General features: G+C 42.2%; 1 protein-coding gene across 1 annotated transcript in view; it reads left to right on the top strand.

The window, feature by feature from the left end:
• Positions 1–25340, top strand: part of LOC130921874 (metabotropic glutamate receptor 4-like) — a 589147-nt gene that overhangs the window by 174569 nt on the left and 389238 nt on the right. The window lies entirely within an intron of this gene.

The raw sequence follows: 25340 nt of genomic DNA, 5'->3' as shown, positions 1-25340 counted from the left end.
GTGTGAAATTATTAACACATGATATCATTTCACATGTTATTTTGGTGTTTTGGAGTGACACTGATGGTTTGGTAAACTTGTTAGCATGTTTTTAATGCTATAGTTATCAGAATAACTTAGCTATGGCCACGTTCGCGTTCTGCCTTTGGCAATGTGTGTTCAATTGTATTATTGCCTTTTTTTATATTGAAATAAATGCTTTTAGTTTGTGGTGCTTTCACGCCCACGTGGGGGCGCACACGTTTACGTGAAGAGCGCTCACACGCCTGAAGAAGATGGACAGCCACGTAGCTCTGAGTGAGTGGGTGAGTTAGCGAGAGAGAAACATGGCTGCGAACGTACGTTCATTGTTTATGCTTTTAAAATATCTCTACAGAGGCAACGCCTGTGTGTATCATCTTTTCTGTTGTTGTTGTTGTGTGTTTTCCACCCGCGATCGGACACTTAGAGCCAGTTGTGTGGGTGTTTGAACGATGTGCTAATGCTAGCGAACGCATGCTAACCGTTTATGTCATTGCTGTAAAACAACCTAATTATCATTTATTTACGTTGATGCGAACCTGTTTGGTATCGAGGAACAAATTGATTCAGCAAATTATACGGACGTCCAGCATCGTCATTTGGGAGTTCGCTGTATAGCCAGGACCTAGCACCGTCCTGGTGAGGACAGTATATTCGCATTTCGTTGTTCATGCACTCTACACTGTACATTTATTCAACATGTTGTTCTCTATTGTATTTTTATATTAAATTGCCTTTCAAGATGACATATCTGTTCTATGTGTTGGATTTTATCCCCCATAAATGCGACATATGTTTTTTTCCTCTTCATTGGGCATTTTATGGCTGGTGCGACTTATACTCAGGAGCGACTTGTCGTCCGAAATATACGGTATGCTACCAAACTTGTGTCCCCTGCTAGCATAAGCGATTAGCACATGAGCTAAACTTATGTACTAATTTGGTGTCATGGCATTGCTACTTGGAATGCTACTGGGAGGGCGCCATCCCTCCCACTTCAAACGGATTGAATGTCTATGGCCGTCAGTGGAGTCAGTGCTACGCAATGAGGTAATTTTGGGCAATTTAAGGTTGATTTTCAGTAACTTCCTGTTGATTTTTGGGTAATTATGGGTCACTCCTGATTATTTTGAGTTACAGAACAGGAAGTGACCTGGGAATCGCCAAATGAATCGGCAGGGACTCAAACTCAACAGGAAATGACCTGTAAATGCCCTAAAATGAACAGCAAGTGACCTTTCCTAAAAAAACCTAATCTGGATGCCTCAACCATTAGTAATTACAGGCCAATATCAAATCTGACTTTCCTGGGGAAAATTATCGAAAGGGTTGTGTTTGAACAGATCCAGACTTTTATGATGCAAAACAGTCTTTTTAACTCATTTCAGCCTGGATTTCGGCCACAACACAGCACCGAGACCGTGCTTATCAAAGTCCTAAATGATATTCAGCGGAATACCGATGCAGGCAAATCATCTGTTCTGCTACTATTGGATCTCAGCGCCGCATTTGACACGGTTGATCACAACATACTACTCAGCAGATTGGAACATTGGGTAGGGCTTACTGACACTGTTCTTCAGTGGTTCACATCCTATTTACATGATAGGGATTTCTTTGTGTCAATCGGAAACCATCAGTCAGAACGAACCAAATTCAGGTGGAGTCCCTCAAGGGTCAATTCTTGGACCACTCTTATTTAACATCTATATGCTTCCCTTAGCTCAGATTATGGAACAGTATGACATCTATCACACCTATGCAGATGACACACAACTGTACATTTCTGTGTCCCCACATGATTATAGTCCCTTAGTCTCCCTGAGTAAATGCATTCATTAAAATCAATGAATGGATGTGCCAGAATTTTCTCCAGTTAAATGTGGAGAAGACATAAGTGATCATTTTTGGGCCAATAAAAGGAAAGGTCAAAGATAAGCAGGCACCTTAGCACCATGTCACTTACAGCTACAAATCAAGTTAGAAACCTTGGCGTAATTATTGACTCAGACCTAAAATTTGATAGCCATTTAAAGTCCGTCACTAAATCTGCTTATTACCACCTAAAAAATATAACCAGAATTAAGGGGCTTCTGACTCAACAAGACATGGAAAAACTTATGCATGCATTCATTTTCAGCAGATTGGACTATTGCAACGGTATATTTACGGGTCTTGATAACAAATCAGTCAGGAAGCTGCAGCTAGTACGGAATGCTGCAGCCAGAGTCCTCACAAATACAAGGAAGCTGGACCACATTACACCGGTTTTGAAATCGCTACACTGGCTTCCAGTGAGTCAAAGGATAGACTATAAAATATAACTGCTCGTCTACAAAACACTTAATGGCCTTTGACCAAAATACATGCTTGATTTGTTAGATTCCCATGAGACATCTAGACCCCTAAGGTCGTCTGGAAGCGGTCTCCTGCATGTTCCAAGAACAAGAACCAAGCAGGGTGAGGCAGCATTTAGTTATTATGCTGCTCACCTCTGGAACAAGTTACCTGAACGTCTGAAGTATGCTCAAACTGTTAGCTCCTTTAAATCAGGGCTAAAAATGCTTTTGTTTAGCACTGCATATCCATAACTGTCTATATATTTCAATCTACTTTCTTTCTATAGACCCTACTCACCAACACCACAGAATGACGTGTCACTGTATCCGGCCGCCATATTGTCCGTCTCTGTTTAGCCCTATTCTCAATGGTTTCAATTAGTCGTTCAGTTTATAGAGCAATTCATGGAAGCCCCCGTGCTTTCAGACGCTGTAAACTCATTGGATGCGTTGCATAAAAGGCGTTATGTGGAAAAGCTTCAGTCTATCCATTCGCCAGATCCATATTTGATGCCTAAATCGATATTTTTCGACCCGCTGTCTTCACCCTCTCTGCCTGACATCTGCTACCCTGATATCTACGACTAACTTGTCCACACAAAATCAGCCTATTCTCACAAAAGTTTGAAAAACTTTAAGAGCAGCACTCTAAGCACCATTACCCCGTGTGACCCAATTTTCTAAAATGGCGACAATAAATAAAAAAAAAAAAGTTGACTGCGATGGCCGACGCTTCAAGGATAGGTGGATATTGGACTATTTCTTCAATAAAACATGCAACAACTGTGTTCTGCCTCATTTGCAAAGAGGCAGTCGCTATTTTTAAAGAGTTCGATGTCACGCGATAATATTACCGAACAAGACACGCTGACATGTACGACATTACAGGGAAGATACGCAGCGAGAAATTATAGCAACTTGAAGCTAATTTAATTTCACAGCAGCAGTATTTCGCAAGAGCCCGAGGGTCGAAAGAGAACGCCACAAAGGCGAGATTGTTGAAATTATGAATTTAAAAAAACAATAATAAAGCAAATGTGAAACACAGAAGGGCTTGCTAAAATTTATTTAAATGTATTGTTCTACGTAAATCAGCCCAGGTAGCCCCCCACATTTTTACCACACCAAATCTGGCCCCCTTTGCAAAACATTTGGACACCCCTGTTTAACCGATGATCCGTAGACGAGGCCAGCTTCTTTCACTTGTTACCAGCTAAATATTATTCAAAAACTAAAGATGGTGGAAGAAATAAGCATCTTGAATTTGAAACGGTATGTTGTCGCCGATTAGCCTAGCAATGATCTTAATTATGGTTGTCAGCCCAAAACCCTCTAAATATATATTAAATGCATCTTACCAGATATAAAATGACTACTACATAATCTGTGGTAATCGTTTGGAGCCCAGTTGTCTCGTCAAATTGCAGCAGTCCATCTCGCTCTCCTCTCCGGGTCTCTCGGAATACGGTAGAACCTCAAGTCTGTCCGTCTATCTTCTCTGTTATTGCAACCGACCGCCACACACGCCTTCACCATTTTGATTATTAATGTTAACGAGCAGAAAAACACGACATAATAGGAGGAATTTACGTAGCGGTAATGCATCAACAACGACGAGTTGACGGACAATATGGCGCGGTTGTGACGTCATGTGAGTAGGGTCTATTCCTCTTGTGCTTATCTCCATTGCTGATTTCAATTATTATTAGTGGTAGTAGTTTTTGTTTTATTTTTATTTATTTATGATTAAATGCGATTTTTTATGTATAATTTTATTTCCTATTTTGATTGTCTTGGTTTTTACGTTGCATTGATTTAAATGTGATTTTTATGATCTTCATGTGATGTAAAGCACTTTGAATTGCCTTGTGTTGAGTTGTGCTATATAAATAAATTTGCCTTGCCTGTAAATGCCCCGAAAATCGGACCGAATGACTGTGAATGCTCTGGTTTTGAATGAACGAACTTTCCCAGTCTCTAAATGGATTGGGCGTCGAGCACCGTCAATGCAGAGCCTTAGAGTTAATTGAGACACTATTTTGGTGGAAGATTTTGGTAGCAACTTGTTGGTTCTTTTTTTTTTTTTTTTTTTTTAATACATTGACACCTTTTTAAAATACATCTCGATTCTTGCAGGAGCATATCGATAAACTTTTGGGGTACAAAGTATCACGATACATCACCATTTCGATATTTTGTCACACCTCTAACCACAACACATATTCGCCAACCTGGGCTGGCAACTTTCGAAAACATTTCGACTGTCAGGTTAAACGTGTACAGTGAGTTGATGGAAATCTTATCGTTGAAAGTCAATGTTTGCGTCTCACCCCGATGAGAAAAATGCAACAATATTGTCCAAAAATTTGTGTCCCAGGTGGCCCTGCTCATGCTATTGATCACATTAGCTTTCTCATGTCTGCACATGACAAATACTGATCTCCTCGGACTTCCATTATTCTATATGGACAGGCCATTGATGAGGAAAGTCGACTAGAAAAAGCAAAGGGGATCAATGGCTACGCGGTGGCGGCAACCTCTCCTTGTGGGAGTCATATTATTAGATTCCATACAATCTGATAACCCTTTTGCTTTTGATTGATCTTTTCCATTTCAAACAGTCGGGCCCCCGGATCGATGCTCTTGCCCTGCAGCCCTAGAGTGAAATGGAGGGTGTTTTGTGTGTGTGTGTTATAATAAAGAAGCCCCACTCATCGCCTGGCTTTCTTCTATCAAAGACGAGATGTAATTTGTCAGATGAGATTGAACAAAAAGAAGAGGGGGGAAAAAAGCCTTTTACATGATGTCATTGTAGCGCAGTGTGTTTCTACAGATCATTTTACAGCCAAGAGAGTGTAATGAGATTAGAGAAAAAGGTTCCTAAAATGGCTGCTTCAAAGCAAAATGGCAAACTTTTTGTGAGCTTTTAATCGAAATGCCTCAAACACATGTTTTAGCATGTGAGTCCGAGTCATCTGGGTTTGCGGATTTGCTGATTTGTGGGCATTTCTGGGTCAGTTCTTGTTGATTTTAAGGTTTTTCTGGTTCATTAACTCATTCACTCCCAGCCATTTTCACTGGAGCAAGGCCCTTTACTCCCGGCCGTTTTACTGGATGTTGACTGATTTTGCAAGGCCCACAGAAAATTCTGTTCTATTGTTATATAAACATGGAACCCACCAAAAGAAAGATTACTCTCTTCTTTCAGCAGGAAAAAAAGTTCATATCTTTTTCCATTCTTTAGAAATCAGCATTAGAAAATAGCTGAGTTTGAGCTATTTTCCAATTTCTGATGAAAAAACGGAGAAATTGAGCTTTTTGTAAAAGGATACATTTCACACATAACTTTGACTTTAACACAGCAATTTTTTGCTTTAGTTACATCCCAAACATCTGAATAATGTTTTCCTTTTACAAAATAACATATACAACGAGACAAAGAGTTTTTGATAGCAAAGTAACCATTTATTTACACATAACTAACTGAGAAATGACGCTGTTGTGGCCGCGACACCCGGGGTAAACTTTTCCCTCATCATCGCCTGTCTCATAAAGATGGATTTTTTTTTTTGTCTTTTTTTTTTTTTTTTTTTTTTTTTTTTTGTGGTGACCACTGCCTCGTGGCAGAGTTCACTTGGGGAACTTGTGTTCCTGGGGTGGAACTGATTTGGCCATGCACGTTTCCGTGCGGGACACTGGAGGGTGCGGGGGACGCGAGCGGCCGAGCATGGCGGCGCGGGCTCTGCTCAGCAAGCAGCACGGACTCAACGGCATCGTTCGCTGCACTGCTGTTCCTGGGCGTCCTCCCGGTTGTTCTGCTTGGTCATCCGCTGCCTGGCATCCTGGATGTCCATTCGGTCATCTTCCGCTGGCGCCCCGGCCGTGCGTTCCATTGAATCGGGATGCGGGTCTTACCAAATGCGCTACTGCCCTCCAGTGGCCAGTTTTATTGCTTTAAAATGGATTTACAGCTTTGTGCTTTGGAGCTAAGTTGAATCAGAACCCAGAAATGCCTCTTGTGAAAAAAAATGTAAAAGACATGTAAATACGTCTTTGGGACACTAAAACAATTAAAAATAGAATGTATATGTTTTGGGAGCAAATGACTTAAAAGTTCATTAAAAGTTTATTTAAAAAAATGTTGTTCAAATAGCAAAATGCAAACATAAACACTGTACAACAACAGGAGTACCTTATTGCCTCCTCTTTGTCTGGGCTGTCGGTTGCAGTCGTGGGTTAGGGGGTCTGGTCCTGCTCTGCCCTGCAATGGCCTCTTGGTGTTCTCACTTTTCTGCCCGGGGGTCCTAATTGAGCCCCAACGCGGCTAGCCGACTTGACGCTGGCAGGGCGGCGGGGTGTCACCCACTCCGGGTGGGGGTCTTGTTCTTCCCCTGGCCTAGAGGGCCGTTAGAGTCCCACTGGTGCCCCGCCGGGCGTGGGGTTACAGCGGTGGCTGGGGATCAGGATGGATGGGTGTTGGAAGAGGCGGGCGTAGGGGGTGGTTGTCTTTTCCATGAGGGCTGGTTGATGGGGGCTCAGATGGTCCGGGGGACTGCCTTGGGCCCCGGGGGGCCTGGCATTTGCCAGAGCTGCTGAAGGGAGAAGTTTGCCGCACTTGCTCCCCCACTGGTTGGCATGGGCAATGCCCTGCACAGCAATTCCACTTTTCTGCATGGCTATCACACGTCTGAGAGGGTTCACACATGACTAGGTGGAACGAGGCACATTCAGGTAAATGATACTGTTGGTGCCAGGATTTGCGATCAGGTAGCATAAGATAGGATGTAGGCATCTGCCGGTGTGATATTCTGACGGTATGACAACCTTAAGCCAAAATATCATGGTTTCACGATATCAAGGTAATGCAATAACAGCTCTGAAATGTGTTACTTTGAGATATCTGGATTTTAAAAAATCCATTCAACAGGATTTTTATTTTTCAAAGCATATTAGCAAATTGGAAAAGAAGTATAATGTTAAAAGAAAAAAAAATATTCTAAATAAAATTTAAATAAATGTCCTTTAGTTGAGCCTAAAACCACAGCTCAGCATTATTACCATTAGAATAAAACATACTTTCTGTAAAAAGCACGTGTGAATGACTCGTATCATATTTACATTATACACACACTCTCAACACAGACAGTTGCTAGAGGGGAAAAGTTTTACCACCGCTAGACACACTAAACACGCTGGAGTTAACTGGCTGGTGGGAAAACGTTCATGAGCGTTTACTAACCTTTAATTTTGTATAAATGCAAAATCATATTGGAGGTATTGCGTCTTCGGCAGCCACCATCCGCAAACATGTTTTACATGTCGATTGGCCTTCCTCCAATAACTTTTCTGTAGCCGAAGTATTCCCATACCAGCGATTTCGTTTTCATTGATGGAAGAAAAAGTTCAGGAGTTTCACCTCCTCCAGCCATCGTGTAGCACAGCTGACTGACACTAAGCAACAACCGGTGGGGGAAGGTTGAGCCTTACTGTTAAGGACCGTGGTGCCGGTGTGGGATCCCAACGCAAAGAATTGCTCAGGCAGACGGAGTAGTGGTTCCGGGGGGACTCTGTAGATGCCATCTTGGGTAGAAGGCAGTTGTTGGGTGGATGGTTCACAGGCAAGTGGAGGTATCCGACGAGGGGCGTGCTGATAAAGTCCTGGAGGTGAAAGAAGAATATCATAAGCCGGGAGTCAAAACCAATGTATATGCAGCGTACCCCAAAAGTGAGTACACCGCTCGCATTTCTGCAGATATTTAACTATATCTTTTCATGGGACAACACAGACAAAATGACACTTTGACACAATGAACATTAGTCTGTGTGCAGCTTATATAATACAGTTAAATTTCCCCCCCCCCAAAATAACTCAAAATATAGCCATTAATATACTCCTGGCAACAAAAGCGAGTACGCCGCATGGGAACTACGTACATCCCTAAATGTCCAAATTGAGTACTGCTTGTCATTTTCCCTCCAAAATGTCATGTTGCTCGTTACAGGAGTGCTGTCAGCATTGCTGCAGAGATTGAAGCGGTGGGGGGGGTCATTCTCACTACCGTGCTTGACTGTAGGCAAGACACACTTATTTTTGTACTCCTCACCTAGTCGCCGCCACACATGCTTGAGACCATCGCAACCAAACAAATTAATCTTCGTCTCATCAGACCATAGGACATGGTTCCAGTAATCCATGTGCTTTGTTGACATGTCTTCAGCAAGCTGTTTGCAGGCTTTCTTGTGTACCGTCTTCAGAAGAAGCTTCCTCCTGGGTTGACAGCCATGCACACCAATTTGATGTAGAGTACGGCGTATGGTCTGAGCACTAACAGGCTGACCCCACACCTCTTCAATCTTGTTGTACTCACTTTTTTTGCCAGGGATTTAGATATTAATGGCTATATTTTGAGTTATTTTGAGGGGAAAATAAATTAACTCTATTATATATTTATTTATTTATTTTTACCTGTCCTGCTCAGCTGTTTGACACGGAGAATGGAAGTGCCCGGATAGTCTGAACAGTTTTAATGTTTCGCATTGAGAGTCTGACATGCTCCCTTTGTGATCATTCAACATACCTCATTTATTATGACATAACAGCGAACAGGAAGGGCTTATGGGGGAACAGAAGAAAAGAAACACAACAGAAGAGAAGAAACACAACAACAAGAAATACATTGAACGCCTAACTACACTAACTACTAATATGGTGGTGATATCGTCAGCTTAATGTATTTCCGGTTGACACCATGTGGGGGGCCTGTTGACCAGGGAAAGAGGGGGAATAAGGTGGGGGAGTCTATAAGCTAAGTGATAAAAAGGTGTAGAGTGTACACAAATCAGCTCTGTGATTTAGAACCCAGTAATCGTGTGAATCCCTAGTGAGTGTAAGCCCATTGGCGACCGACCCTGCGCCGCCTCGCCACCAATCCCGGCACCGGGACCCCCCGCCCGAGCGCGGCCAATAACATTCAGCCGCATGCGGGCCCTGCTGGGCACGCAGCAGCCACGCAGACGAGCGGAGACGCCACACGGGCGCCGACACAGGGCCACGGCCCCCACCCAGCCAGCCCGGGAAGGGAGGGCGGGAACTGGGGGGGGTGGGGCGGCGCAGCCCATCCCTCCTCCCGCAGCCCAGCAATGGAGCCCTTGTCCCCCCCCCCCCCCGGAATCCAGGGTGGTCCCCCGGGCCACCCGCGCGCCCATCTACCGGCCCTCGGGGATGGCAAGAGGGGACGCACCACCAACCACCACGCCTGTCCCCAACCGCCGCCGTAGCCCCCCAGCCGACACGGCACGGCAGGGGGCCCCCAGCGGCCCACCAAGCCCAGGGCAGGGCAGGGTCCCCCGCCGTAGCAGGCAACATCCAGCCGATACGCCGCCCAGCCAGCGATCCGCGGCGGAGCACAGGGCGGATACCTAGTTAGAGAAGAGAGGGGAAGGCGGAAGCAGGAGAACGCCGAGGAGCCACCGCGGGGCGACGCAAGACCGGAGCCCCGACCTCCCCTCCACTCCCGCGGCCGGCAGAGAGGAGGCCACGCCTCGGGAGCCATGCCATAGGAAAAAAAGTGTGGGACTCACCTACCACCCTATTACTGTGGCTGCCAGGTTCCCGGCTGGCAGCCATAACCCATTAATTAATTAGTTAATTAACTCTATTATACATATAAGCTGCACACAGACTACTTTTCATTGTGTCAAAGTGTCATTTTGTCAGTGTTGTCCCATGAAAAGATGTACTTAAATATCTGAAGAAATGCGAGGGGTGTACTCACTTTTGGGATACACTGTAATAGGAGTGCGAGAACAACTGACGTGGTGGTGCGTCCACTGGGCTTTTAAGCTGGCTGATGATGACTGCTCTCACCTGTGGCTGCTCCACCCGTCTGACGTTCGACCTGTAATCAGGCAAACTCCCCTCACCTGAGGCGGGACTTAGGAAGGATGAGCGGAGGCCCTAACACTTACAGCTGCAAGCGAGGGATTTCTCAATGCATTTTTGGCACATTGAAAATACCTAATACCTTAGGGACGGTGTGACGGAAAATGTTTGCAGTTTTGAAACCTTGACGTTTTCATACCACGTTATACCTTGAATCCGGTAATTGGCACATTTCTAGTAGGATGTTAACCTATCAACACTTACCGGTTATTTTCATTATACTGGGTTCCCCACCTCACGTTGCCAGAATTGTGTACACCGCACCCTGCCAAATCATGTTTCTTTTTGACCTGCCATCCCTTCAATTTCTGCTTGGTTAAACCTGCCTCCAACACACACAGATGCATAGTGTCTATGGATAAATATTAGATTACAATAGCACCACTATATTCTTCGGCAGCATAGGTGTTCAATAATGTATTTTTTGTTGTTGTTTCTTTTCCACTTCTGTCTGTTTCATTTCGTTCTGCCCACCCAAAACAAACACCTTTTAAATGCTTTCTCCTAATAAATTGAACAAAATTAACAACCACAATGGGAGTAACACCATAACACCATAACCATACGGTATATCAAACTCCCATGTGGCACATTAGAAATGTTCAGATTTCAAGGACACTCGTTCTCTGTGTCTCAGTAGTTGAACAGGATTTTTTATTTTATTTTTAAGAGTAACATATTTTAAATTAAAACTCTGTAAGGTACACATATTGATGTTTTAACCATTAACAGTGTTAGACATCCTATCCATTTGAAGAGGGAGTGCCGGGAGCAAATGAACGTCTGTCGCTGCCACCCTCCCATTTAGTATGTATTGGACGTTTTTTTAGTGATAAACTCATTTTAAATCACAGCAGGAGGATGGAAAGAGTGACATCATTGCATTGAACCTCATAATCTACACAATTTTAAGTCTAAATCTGTAGGATATTTACCTCCATAGTTCCGATTTAGTCCAACTGTTTGAAAATTAATTACCGTAATTTCTGGACTATAAGGCGCACCTGACTATAAGCCGCCAGCCACCAAATTTTACATGAAAACGGCATTTGTTCATAGATAAGCCGCACTGGACTATAAGCCGCAGCTGTCCTCATTGTATTATGGGATATTTACACCAAAAGATATTAACTGGTAACACTTCATTTGACAATGGCACCGTAAGACTGTCATGAGACCAAATGAACCACCATTAAGCTTTGAACCAATTGGTTGCAAAGCCTTATTGTCACTAAAAGCTTCATTTGGCCATCACTGCTTCCTTGGGGTAGACAGTCAACCTCTGCTGCCACCTGCTCTCAACACTGTTGTCATCCAACATTCCTCCTAGCATGTATGGCGGTGCTACAGATGTAAATAACAGTCATGTTCTGTGCTAATTATTTCTTCAGTTACTGTTCAAGTTGTTTCATTAATTGCTAGTTATGGTATTTGGTAACATTTTCTTGGATAGTGGTGCCATAATACTGTCATAAGACAGTCATAATTATTACATGACACTGTCATAAGCATTAATGAATCTTATAATAGATGTCGGTTAGTGTCATCCAGCAAATTATCTCACTTTTGAATGGACGTAAAAGATCTGAGCTGGACATAAATGGAGTTACTGACATAATATGCCACATGACACATATTGAAATCTGTCATAAGCATTCAGTAATGCCCATGATAATGTCATGTCATAATTATGATGTTTTTATGACAGTCTTATGATACCGCTGTCAAATAAAGTTTTACCTATTAACCCAAATAAATCATCAAATAAGCCGCACTGGACTATAAGCCGCAGGATTCAAAATGAGGGAAAAAAGTAGCGGCTTATAGTCCGAAAATTAGGGTACATTTATTTGCTTAAACTCATTATTGACTCATAATTTGTTTCACAAGCTGCCCTCTCTGCAAGTATTACCCACCCTGCCAGACCTCAGTGGTCCACGAGGGCGCTTGTTAATGAGTTTATAAAAAAGGTTATAAAAGTTGCTGGTACGCCACGTGAATGAGTGCGTCAGAGCTGATTTTCAGAGATGAAATGAAATGAAAGGTTTGTTTGTCAAGGTTTTGACGCCTTTTTGACGACTGACAGCAATCAATGCGGCGGTTTCGGTGTGGGAGCAACAAAGAACCTGAGCGAGGTCATCAAACAAGACAAACCGAGAGAAAGTAGTGCCAAGTGATGTTTTTTTTTTTTTTTGTGACAGAATTCACACAGGAAAGGGCTATCGATTGTAGAACTGCCTTGAAACCTTGTTTCCTGAATCCTATGCCTGTACAATTTCTCCTCTCTCACAAAAAAGACAGTAAAAGAACAAGTCTGTGTGTTTCAAGTGTATTTATAAGAGAACACCTTTGAAAAATGCCGTTGTTGTGAAGTCAAACTTGCAGTGGTTAGTATTTATTTGATATTCAATTGGCTTTAATTTTGTTCAAGGATATTCCATAATATTAAATCGTAGAAAATTGGTTGAATTACAGCACTGCAAACCCTGACGAATGAATATAATTCAGTGGACAGAGTAGCCCTGGAAAAAAATGTATGTGTTATGTGTACCAAAACCTAGCATATTTTTACAGTGCCTTGCAAAAGTATTCGGCCCCCTTGAATCTTGCAACCTTTCGCCACATTTCAGGCTTCAAACATAAAGATGTGAAATTTAATTTTTTTGTCAAGAATCAACAACAAGTGGGACACAATCGTGAAGTGGAACAACATTTATTGGATAATTTAAACTTTTTTAACAAATAAAAAACTGAAAAGTGGGGCGTGCAATATTATTCGGCCCCTTTACTTTCAGTGCAGCAAACTCACTCCAGAAGTTCAGTGAGGATCTCTGAATGATCCAATGTTGTCCTAAATGACCGATGATGATAAATAGAATCCACCTGTATGTAATCAAGTCTCCGTATAAATGCACCTGCTCTGTGATAGTCTCAGGGTTCTGTTTAAAGTGCAGAGAGCATTATGAAAACCAAGGAACACACCAGGCAGGTCCGAGATACTGTTGTGGAGAAGTTTAAAGCCGGATTTGGATAAAAAAAAAGATTTCCCAAGCTTTAAACATCTCAAGGAGCACTGTGCAAGCCATCATATTGAAATGGAAGGAGCATCAGACCACTGCAAATCTACCAAGACCAGGCCGTCCTTCCAAACTTTCTTCTCAAACAAGGAGAAAACTGATCAGAGATGCAGCCAAGAGGCCCATGATCACTCTGGATGAACTGCAGAGATCTACAGCTGAGGTGGGAGAGTCTGTCCATAGGACAACAATCAGTCGTACACTGCACAAATCTGGCCTTTATGGAAGAGTGGCAAGAAGAAAGCCATTTCTCAAAGATATCCATAAAAAGTCTCGTTTAAAGTTTGCCACAAGCCACCTGGGAGACACACCAAACATGTGGAAGAAGGTGCTCTGCTCAGATGAAACCAAAATTGAATTTCTTGGCCACAATGCAAAACGATATGTTTGGTGTAAAAGCAACACAGCTCATCACCCTGAACACACCATCCCCACTGTCAAACATGGTGGTGGCAGCATCATGGTTTGGGCCTGCTTTTCTTCAGCAGGGACAGGGAAGATGGTTAAAATTGACGGGAAGATGGATGCAGCCAAATACAGGAACATTCTGGAAGAAAACCAGCCATGGTACCTCCTACTTTTCAGCAAAAGTCCTTTTTTTCGGTAGCTCCGGTGACGTCTCTGTCGTCTGTCTGTCTTTTGACGGGGGCGGGGGAACACGGAAGTAATTACTCAGTGTGGCCTGCCTCTTTGACATTTTGAGAAGTTATTTTCTCGTGTCCGCCGCAAATACGGTGGTCAGCCGTCGGTACGCAAAAGCGTATGGAAGTCGTTGAGGGCCAGCGCGTTTGTCTACGTCCGGTACGCATGCGCGCATGCGGACCACTTATGTGCACCCCTGGTTATAATATGTAATATACAGCCCACCCGTCTCATCAGACCATAGGACATGGTTCCAGTACTCCATGTGCTTTGTTGACATGTATTCCGCAAACTGTTTACAGGCTTTCTTGTGTACAGTCTTCAGAAGAGGCTTCCTCCTGGAGTGACAGCCGTGCACACCAGTTTGATGTAGAGTGTGGTGTATGGTCTGAGCACTAACAGGCTGACCCCCCACCTCGTCAATCTCTGCAGCAATGCTGACAGCACTCCTGTAACGAGTCACATGACATTTTGGAGGGAAAATGACAAGCAGTACTCAATTTGTACATTTAGGGGTGTACGTGTTTTCAAAGGGGTGTACTCAATTTTGTTGCCAGGGGTTTAGATATTAATGCCTATTTTTTGAGTTATTTTGAGGGGAAAATAAATTAACTATAAGCTGCACACAGACTACTTTTCATTCTGTCAAAGTGTCAGTTTGTCAGTGTTGTCACATGAAAAGATATACTTAAATATCTGCAGAAATGCGAGGGGTGTACTCACTTTTGTGATACACATCTATTTTTTCCCCCCAATATTTCTGCATGTCTTTTGTATTTTATCGCACACAATCTGATGACTTTATCCCCAGACCGCAACAATTATTTAATCCCTAGGGTGACTTTAACTATCATTGAATATTTTCATCGTGCCTGGGCGGAGAATCAATCTGCAATCAGACCACAAAATAACCTTTAAGGCTTAAACTAATTAAGACATCCAATTAGCAAAGCATTGCCGTTTTAGTCATCCGGCAGGCGGGGCATTAGCATTTAATTGGAGTTGTGTTCATGCTCTATAAAGTCCCCTTTAGTAAAGAAAGATACAGTAGTTCCATACAAAAAACAGTACAGCTCCGAAATTGAAGAGATTTCCACCCACATGCAAGCATTTTCCAGGATATATTCTTTAGCCTTGCTGGGTAACTTCAGTATCACTCTGGAGAAGTTGCAAAACCCGAGTAGACTATTCCACCATATATTACCATTCTGAATATTATCACTAACTTTCTACTGCCCGTCAAATCTAATTATCCACGGGGCTGCACAGTGTGGTTCCTTTCTTCCACTCACTTTCTCCAACTCGACTGACTCACCAAACCCGCCTGACCCTGTCGGCGTTGTAAAGCTGCCCATCATAGACTTTTAATCATTAACCAGTCCAGAAAGCGGCCTGCGAAGTGCCAATTCCTCCTTGCAAATTCTCAGGTGGTTTGAGCCCAATGATCATACGACACTCACGACAGAAACGGGAGCATCTAAGGACGACGCTGACGTGTTTGCTCAGCCAGCCTTGACTAAACTGTCTACCGTGGGCACCAACGCGATTCTGACAAGATGTATCCCCTCATCTTACAGCCTGTAGTTTTGGCTCTTATGTACAAGCAGATGTTTAAAGTCCCAAGTATGATCCATGCATGCGGAGGGGAAGTACACGAGCAGGCACGGGAGAAGAGAGAATCTTTGAATATGTTAGAAACATGCAAAGAATTCATTTCTCAGTTTCAATCCAGCCAAAGAAACATGAAAAATATGTGAGGGGGAGGAAAAGGGAAAATGAGAAGAGAAACATGGGTTACACTTTGAATGCTTCTTATGACGGTATCATCACAGTAATCATGACAAGACACCTGTCATGAGTATGAATGAATGCTAATGAAAGATGTCATTAAGTGCCATTCAATAAATTATGTCACTTTGATGCAAAGTTGGCTTTGTGTAAAAAGTCTTTGGCCTAGAACTGTGTTGCTGTTAGGCCACTTAATGACAACTGTAGGTTGGAAAATGTAAAATGAGAGAATCATCACGTTTATTAGAAACATGCAAAGAATTAATTTCTCACTTTCAGTCCGGCCAAGGAAAATTAACAATTCAATTCAATTTTATTTCTATAACCCTATATCACAACAGGTTGTCACAGAGGGCTTTACAGAGTCAATTTGACACACAGTCAGATACAGATACGAGGACGTCCATCCAGCCAGGGGTCAGGATAGTCACGCTGCTTCAGCTGAAAAATGAGCCCCTCCCCTCTGGAAAGGGGACACCGGGTGACTAGTGATGAGGAGACTAGTCAACTAGATATTAGAACTAGAAACTGAAATTTCTGGAGAAATTACTCTGCGTCTTTGCTGCGTCTCTGCTCTGTGGTGATACAGATCTTAACCCTACCCAGGTTGGCTTGGGGAAAATATCAGGTCACTTCCTGTTGATTTGGGGACTTTTTTTTTTTTGCCATTGAAAATGAATGGGAAAAAAATTGGACATCCATGGACGTCAATTGCAGCACCCTCCATAAGCGTCAATGGAATTGGGGACATTTGTGGGACACGTCGTATTGATATCTGGTCATTTCCTGTTGATCTGGGGAATTTTTTTTTTTTTTTTTTTTTACTTTGAAAATGAGTAGGAAAAATTTTGGACGTCCATGGACCTCAATTGTATTGATTTACATAGGCGTCAATGGAATCCAAATACATTAGCATCAATAGAATGAAAAAACATAATTAAATGCCATTGGAAATGAATGCGAAGTTTGGACGTCCATGGACGTCAATGGCAGCACCCTTTATCAGTGTCAATGGGTTTGGGGAGATTTGGGGGACAGGTCCTATTGATATCTGATCATTTCCTGTCGATTTGGGGACATTTTTTTTATCCATTGAACTTGAATGGGAAAAAAAAATTGGACGTCCATGGACGTCAATGGTAGCACCCTCCATAAGCTTCAATGGATTCAGGGACAATTTCAGGTCACTTCCTGTTTATTTGGGGACTTTTTTTTTTGCCATTTAAAATGAATGGGAAAAAAATTGGACGTCCATGGAAGTCAATGGCAGCACCCTACATAAGCGTCAATGGAATTGGGGACATTTGTGGGACACGCCGTATTGATATCTGGTCATTTCCTGTTGATCTGGGGAATTTTTTTTTTTTTTTGCCTTTGAAAATGAATGGGAAAATTTTTGGACGTCTATGGACCTCAATGGTATCGATTTACATAGGCGTCAATGGAATCCAAATACATTAGCATCAATAGAATGAACAAAACATGATTAAATGCCATTGGAAATGAATGGGAAGTTTGGACATCCATGGACGTCAATGGCAGCACCCTTCATAAGTGTCAATGGATTTGGGGAGATTTGGGGGACACGTCCTATTGATATCTGATCATTTCCTGTTGATTTGGGGACATTTATTTTTTATCCATTGAAAATGAATGGGAAAAAATGGACGTCAATGGCAGCACCCTCCATAAGCTTCAATGGATTCGGGGACAATTGGGGGATACGTCCTATTAATATCTGGTCATTTCCTCTTGATTTGGGGATATTTTTTTTACCCATTGAAAATGAATGGGAAACAATTTGGACGTCCATGAACGTCAATGGCAGCACACTCCATAAGCGTCAATGGATTCGGGGACACGTCCTGTTGATATCTGGTCATTTCCTGTTGATTTGGGGACATTTTTTTTTTTTTTACCCATTGAAAATGAATGGGAAAAAATTTGGACGTTCATAGCCGTCAAATGGCATCCAAGTACATTGGCATCTATAGAATGGACAAACATGCCCGTCAATGGCATTAAACAGAGGAAAGGCCATTGGAAATGAATGGAAAATTTGGACGTCCATGTCCGTCAATGGCAGCACCCTTTATAAGCGTCAATGGAAGCGGGGAAGTTTTGGGGACACGTCCTATTGATATCTGGTCATTTTCTGCTGATTTGGGGAAATTTTGTTTTTTCCCTATTGAAAATGAATTGGAAAAATTTTGGACGTCCATGGCTGTCATTGGCATCGACTTACATAAGCTTCAATGGAAAGCAAGTACATTGGCATCAATACAATGGTTCAAAACATGCCCGTCAATGGCATTAAACAAAGTAAATGCCATGAGAAATGAATGGGAAATTTGGACGTCCATGGCCGTCAATGGCAGCACTCCAGATTAGCATCAATGGAACTGGGGACGTTTGGGGGACACGTCTTATTGATATCTGGTCATTTTTTGTTGATTTGGGGAAATTTTTCTTTTTATTTCTTTCCCCCATTGAAAATGAATGGGAAAAAATTTGGACGTCCATGGCCGTCAATGGCATCGACTCACAGATGCAATGGAATCGTCAATGGAATCCAAGTACATTAGCATCAATAGATTTGACATACATGGCCGTCAAAGGCAACAATGCAATGTAAATTCTATTGGAAATCCCATTGAAAGTGAAAGGGACATTTCCCATTAAAAATGAATAGGAAAAATTATTTTTTTCCCATATATGACTATATATGGCTATATATGACTTGTATAGGAAAGTCAATTACATGCAATGACACTTTTCGACCACTAGGGGGGTCTGGCCCCCCTGGGCCCCCCTTAAAATCCACTTATGCTCAGACTTGCACGTTGCGAGCGCTCGAATCCATGAATATGGTTAGGGTGCCAATAGCTCCACCGTGACGCTGACGGACTACCTGTCAATGAATTCCTTAAAGCAATCCGGGTTTGTATGCTGATACCATCCATTTTGTCCGATTCAATTTTTCATTCAAGAATGCGATGACACTTGACAGCGGTGTCTCTGGTTTTAACCTGCCACTGCTGCACCGTGGCATTAGGTATGAGTGACGAAAAGTAGTAGGGATTGCTCAATTTGGAGGCCAAAAATGCATCCCGCTGAAGGCGGTCGACAGAAGAAATAAACGTTTTACATATATTAAAGCAAAGCTCCACCGCTCACAACCTATGAAAGTCAGGTCAACGGGAACGTTGAGTCTTAATAAATATGTTAATTATGTGAATTCTGACAGGAAACTGGATTTGAAAATCTCATTAGAAACATTCCAGTCCTTCCCTTGAAAAAGGAAAAGCCGGATTTCGTGAGATAAGCTCGTAGCTCTGCGACTTCCATTTCCAGGGCCTCGCTGTGACCAACGCCGTTTTCCCCAGTTGGTGCAACAGTGGAATTTATCGGATGTGTAGTAGAGGAGGGGTTGACTATCAACCGGCTTGCCAATAAAATGTCTTCTACTCACCGGAACTGTAGATTGGTTCCACCTTATCTACCTGAAACATGCCTCTGCCGACTTCTTCACGCTTCTTTTTAACGGTGCCTTTTCATTGTTTTTGCACGTACACATAAAGACATCTGTCATTAGTCCATTATGGAACAAACGCTGGAGATTAGTAGGCATTTAAGTTAAGTTGAACATCAATAAATGGATGCCATTGCCAAGCAATGGGATAGAATCTAACAAGTCTACTAAGCCTTGGATTCGACACATTCTGATGACTACAAATGAGACGTTTTACAGATGGTAATCTCATCTCTGGAGGCGAGAGAGGGTGGGTGGGGTGAAAGTGATCACCGCTGCTGAGTTCTACTCCAAAATAGGATTCCAAACAATTGAGGAAAATTTAGACGACAAATCCCAGACTGGGGGTATCGCTCTCAAAAGGCTCTGATTGAAAGCCCGTGTCAGGACGGCTCAGGCAATCAAAAGACTAGCGTATTTCAAGTCGAGAGGGGTCAAGCCGAGAGTGTCGTAAATCCAAGCGTCCTGATCCGCCATTCAGAATCTCGCCGGTAGGTCCGCTCCCTCGTTTGCGACATTGTCCTAAAAATAAGCCGAACACTTACTGAGCAAATACCGAGCCGCGGTACAGGCAGGTTTGTTTTGGGAAACTACCCTGTAATTAAGAAACCGCCTGTTGGTTTGAAATGCTGCCAGAGTTGCAATAAAGGTTCCCAAGCACCTGCTTGCGTCTCTGAAAAAGATGTCACAGAGATGGCTAAAAATAGTTTGACTAGCAGCTTGACTCGCTTCTAACACTGTGATGTTGCAAATGCTACATCCTGCCCTGTGCAAGTGCACAAAAACAACGCATTAAGGACACCGTCAGAGTTTTAAAGTCGCTCTGACTTTTTATCGGTTTGATGAACGCGACACGGCGGCAATCACCTTCGAGTCACCTTTCCCTCAACCAATTTGTCAACCAGTCGTAACCCCAAAGAGGTTACGGCACCAAGATGTGATTCTGCCGCTGGCTGACACTTTATCAATGACACCTCAGGTTTGGAGTGGTTATTCCCAAGCCCGTGTTGTCATGGAAACATTCTCGTCTGATTCTTCTCATCTGTCACTTGCTGCAATGGGCTTCTACGAGTGTTGCACTGATACCAGTTGTTGGCTCCCGATACTAATTCCGATCAGTGTCGCAGCAGTGCTAGCATCAAGACAGATGCGGCACTAGAATGTTGTCATCGGTGTAAGCGAGTACCGAGAAATCACATGTCGACGCTGTGCAATATGTACTTTTCGAGATCTACCATATTGGCCCGAATATAAGACGGTGTTTTTGCATTGAAATAACACTGAAAAAGGGGGTCATCTTATATTCGCGGTCTAGACGTTATACCCATTCACGACGCTAGATGGCGCCAGATATCATTGAAGCAATGTTCTGTCATAACCAGTGTTGTTAATCTTACTTTAAAAAAGTAATTAATTATAGTTACAAATTACTTGTCCCAAAAAGTAATTGCATTAGTAACTCAGTTACCAGAATGTAAGAGTAATTAGTTACTTGGCAAAGTAACTGGTGATAATTTTCATGTTTTGTTTTGTTTTTTCCTCAAAAACAACAACAACAAAAAAAAACTTAGGTCACACTATGTGAAGTGTAAAAAGGGTTTGGGACAATTAGCCCTAGCCCAAGGCTTTACACTAATTTACCCTCAATCAACCGATAAAGTTGTTAAAATTGCTCCCATTATTGCATTAGTTCCCTTCAGTCTATGTTTGACATGCGGAAGTTTTAAAACTGTTTCATCATTTAAAGATAGATTCAAGTCAAGATTTTGCCAGTTTAGGTGTATTTTAGATAAAAAGTTACTTAGGTTTGCTAGAAAGGTTCTCTACAACAGAGCCTTCCTAAGAAGTCTACTGCTTTAAGATGGCGGCTTTTTACTTACGCATCTAGTTCCTATATTATACATGTTGCTAACGCCCCCATGTCTGTCATTTCGCATCTAGTTCTATATACATGTGATATCTACCATGTCTACCATATCTACCATATCATGTGGGCGTAGTTTGTAGGCTATCGGCTACAGTCAGGTATTATTGGACCCACCTAGCATAGCGTTTGCTCGGCGTCACAACTTTTTTGCCTCCTCCCCACTCCTGCTCTGCTCTGTCGTCTCGGTGAGTCAGTCTTCCTCAGACTTTTATCGCGTCATTCAACCAATATAGCAACACATAGTAACGCAGGCCTTTACATCCTCAGTAACAGTAACGGCGTTGCCAAGATGAGAAAAGTAATTACTTAGATCACTCACTACTGAAAAAAATAACACCGTTAGTAACGCCGTTATATTCTAACGCCGTTATTAACAACACTGGTCATGACAGATCTCAGCTACTCTCAAGTTGAACCAGTTTGCATTATTTTATTGCAATGTTTTTCCTTATTCAGATTTGTTTCAAAACTACAGTTACAGTTAGACTTCACTTTGATGGTTAATGCAGTTATTGCAATTTTGTTGTTTTATCACAATAGATTGGTTTATTTACATTTCAAAAACCAGAAGCCATTCATTTACGAATGTGAATGCACTTTACATATTTAAATGTTCAGATATTAGGATTTTATTGAGGCAAAATAACATGCTTTTCCCCCTCAAATATATTGTCATAATCATTTGTTTCGGATGTACTGTAATTATTTTCTGTATAAAAATTAATATGGTGTTCAAAAAGTCTTTTTTCAAACTTGAGTGTTGAAAAAGAGGGGGTTGTCATATAATCAGGGCCTTCTTATACTCGGTATTCAGTACGACATGGCAAAATTACTCCATAACAGTCAAAACTATCGACTTTTTGCACCTCCCGAGCGATATTTTATGCCACCGGAGTCCAGCTTTTGTCATTTCCCTGCCCCGGCTTCAGAGAGCGTAAACAAACCAGGAGACGTGACAGCCAGCCAACATGCTAACCCTTAACTGGGTGGCGTTTCCAAGTCTTATTCTCGCCTTTCGAAGCAAAAAATCACACAAAACTACCCCGGAGCATGTCACAGGGTGGCAGGGGTTTTTGATTCTCTTCACTGATCGGCAACTGCTCCGGCGGCGAACACGTTACAGCTTGTCGTTCCCCTGCTGCGGGCAGTAGAGCTCGTTTTCCGAGGAATCAGCTGGAGAACGGCCGATGTTGGAGGAGTGCGTAGCTGCCCGAGCCCATCCCGAAGATATTTGTTCATTTGCCGGGCACACGAAGAGGGCAGAGGGGGCTGGTAGTCTGGAACTATATGGAGAACCGCACCAGCATAAGCCTAGTATAGCGCTTTCCTGGCGGGCATGCGAAGAGGACCAATTGGGGGGTGCGACAAGCAACCGATCGTCGGTCGAGTGGCATTCTCCCTGGACGAGAAGCATTGTCAGCCACAAAACGCAACCCACCTCCGTATTAAAGCGTGTGCCATGATCCCACTATTTGACATAATACAAAACACGATGTTTACTCACTTCCTTATAAGTCCAATGGTCCCAGAGTTGTTGGACTTGTTTGGCCAATCTCGGGGTGGGGGTTTTTGAAACCCGAAAAAGCTCACACGCCTCTCCCGGGTACAGCAACAAAACTCTGCAGCACATTTGGCTGGCGTGATGCAAAAAATATACGAAACAATCCGCAAGATCAGATGAATCCGCAGTCTATCTGCATGCTATAAAACAATGCTGTATTGTTAGATGCTGACCCGGGTGACATCACATTTGCATTCCTCCTCAAAACCGGAAGTTATTTATGTTTATGGCACGGGATTCAAAAAATTGAATATATAAATCGATCGTTTTTACACACATCCAAGCGGCCCATTTCATTCAGGAGCATAAAATACTGCGTGAAATATAATTATCAGAAAGTCAATTACATGCGATTACATTTTTCTGTTGTCATTCTTATGTTGAGGCAGCAAAGCATAAAAATTGGTAAAACGTAACCGATAAATTACTTTCACAGTAATTTAATTACTTTGATAAAAAGCAAACAGTAAAGTAACAAGATTAATTATTTGAGTAATTAAATTACTTTTTCAACTAATGTGTGACAACACTGTTGTCGACAATAGTTGTCCAGTCACTTGAAGTGGGAGGGTTTGCAGCGAATGAACAAACAGCGGTTGGAAACTACTGCAGATCTTGAAGAGTTCGGATTATGCAGCTTTGGTATGGTACTTCTAAATAGTCTCTGATTCCTATTACGTCATTTTAGTGCCGTACGCTATTATCGGCACCGGTGCAACACTTCGGTAAAGGTTGCAATCTTCCGAAATACTACTGAGCCATTTTCTTACTATGCTGCCCCCTATTGATTGTGGGCTGCTTTCCAAAACATGGCAAGAAAATACGCCTGAGAGACTCCATTGCATTTATTGGTGATGATTTTAGTGGAAGATGTGATGGGAGAATAAAGCCGCCTCAGCTGTGGCAGCTAATTGGTTCACAATGTGTCGGCACTAAGATTCCGAGTTATCAGTCCACTTATGGAGTATTACTGAAGGGGTAATAGTACATGTGTTCATCCATCCATTTTCTATTGTGCCATTCCTCATTAGAGTTGTGGGTGAGCTGGATCAAATCCCAGCTGATTTTGGAGGACAGAGTTCAAACTATGGCTGGGCAATCTGGCAAAAAAAAAAATAATAATAATAAATCACTTTTTTTTCATATTGCTCTCTCTTGATTCTTTACACAATTTTCCTTTTTTTTTTTTTTTTTTTTAAATTTCAATTTAAGTAGAATTTTTATATATATATATATATATATATATATATATACGGTCGTAACTATCCAAAGGGTTAGGGTTACCATTTTATATTAGCATTATGCTAGCGGACATTCAAAGACATATACTGTACTTTATTAGACTTTCACCTTCCAGGCTCTCTCCAGCTCTTCCTTCAGCCCTTGGTATTTCTCTAGTTCCTCGTGTTCCTTTTTCCTGATATCGCCATCATTGGGGATGGCTACATCGATCATATATATACAGGGGCTGGACAAAATAATGCAAAGACCTTTAAAAAAATCAACAATAACTAAATTAATATGGCGTAGGTCCGCCTTTTGTGGCAATTACAGCCTCAATTCTCTGAGGTATTGATTCATACAACTTGTGAATTGATTCCAAATTTAAAGAATTTTAAGCCATTCTTCAGTTAGAACACCTTCTAATTCTATTAGAGACGATGGCGGTAGAAATCGACGTCTTAAAGGATAAATGTGACTTTGTATATTGTGACTAAATATTGCCATCTAGTGTATTTGTTGAACTTTCAGTAAATGATACTGTAGCCATTTAACTGTTCTGCCCAAATGCATAATGGGAAGTGCAAACATGACTGTGCATAGTGGCGCCAATTAATATATCTTCTCTGCGTTGGGAAATAAAATAGGGTGTTAATAAAAAGATCAACTACTACCTTTCTCTCCCACATTGCTTCCCACGATATTTCTAAGTGTTGAGAGAGAAATTTTAAGGCTTTAGCCAATTGAAAAAAGGCTCCAAAGACTATCAAAATTCACTCTACTTATTTTACACTGCCTTATAGCTCTATAAATTGGTAACACAGCGCTATTATAGATTGAACGCGACAATGCGTGAATGGGTCGGGCAGCGCATGCGTTAAAATATTTTAACGTGATTAATTTTTAAAAAATTAATTACCGCCGTTAACGCGATACATTTGATAGCCCTACTTTAAGCCAAAACTAAAGCCTCTGGATGAGTGTAAGACATTTTGTCTGCAACGTTAAATACAATTAGAAAATGATTTATTTAAAAAAATATACTATATTAAAAAAAGGCCTGTCCCATATTTTTTATTCCGATTCCAATACTTAGAAAATGACGTGATCGGACCCGATCGATCGGGACATCTTTACTTTTAATCTGCCGTTTAGCCCCTGCCTGTCATTATAGCGCTTTAGCGTCCCCAACAGGAGGATGACGTCGGCAGGGTCATGGTTTCATCAGATTTAGAATACAGCCCATTGAGGGAGAATTATTCAGAACGAGGAAAATGCGAGGAAGAGAGA

This window comes from Corythoichthys intestinalis, chromosome 9 (assembly GCF_030265065.1).
Source record: "Corythoichthys intestinalis isolate RoL2023-P3 chromosome 9, ASM3026506v1, whole genome shotgun sequence".
In the NCBI taxonomy this organism is placed as follows: domain Eukaryota; kingdom Metazoa; phylum Chordata; class Actinopteri; order Syngnathiformes; family Syngnathidae; genus Corythoichthys; species Corythoichthys intestinalis.
Note: the sequence above shows the minus strand (reverse complement) of the source record. Positions and strands in the feature narration are given on the sequence as shown.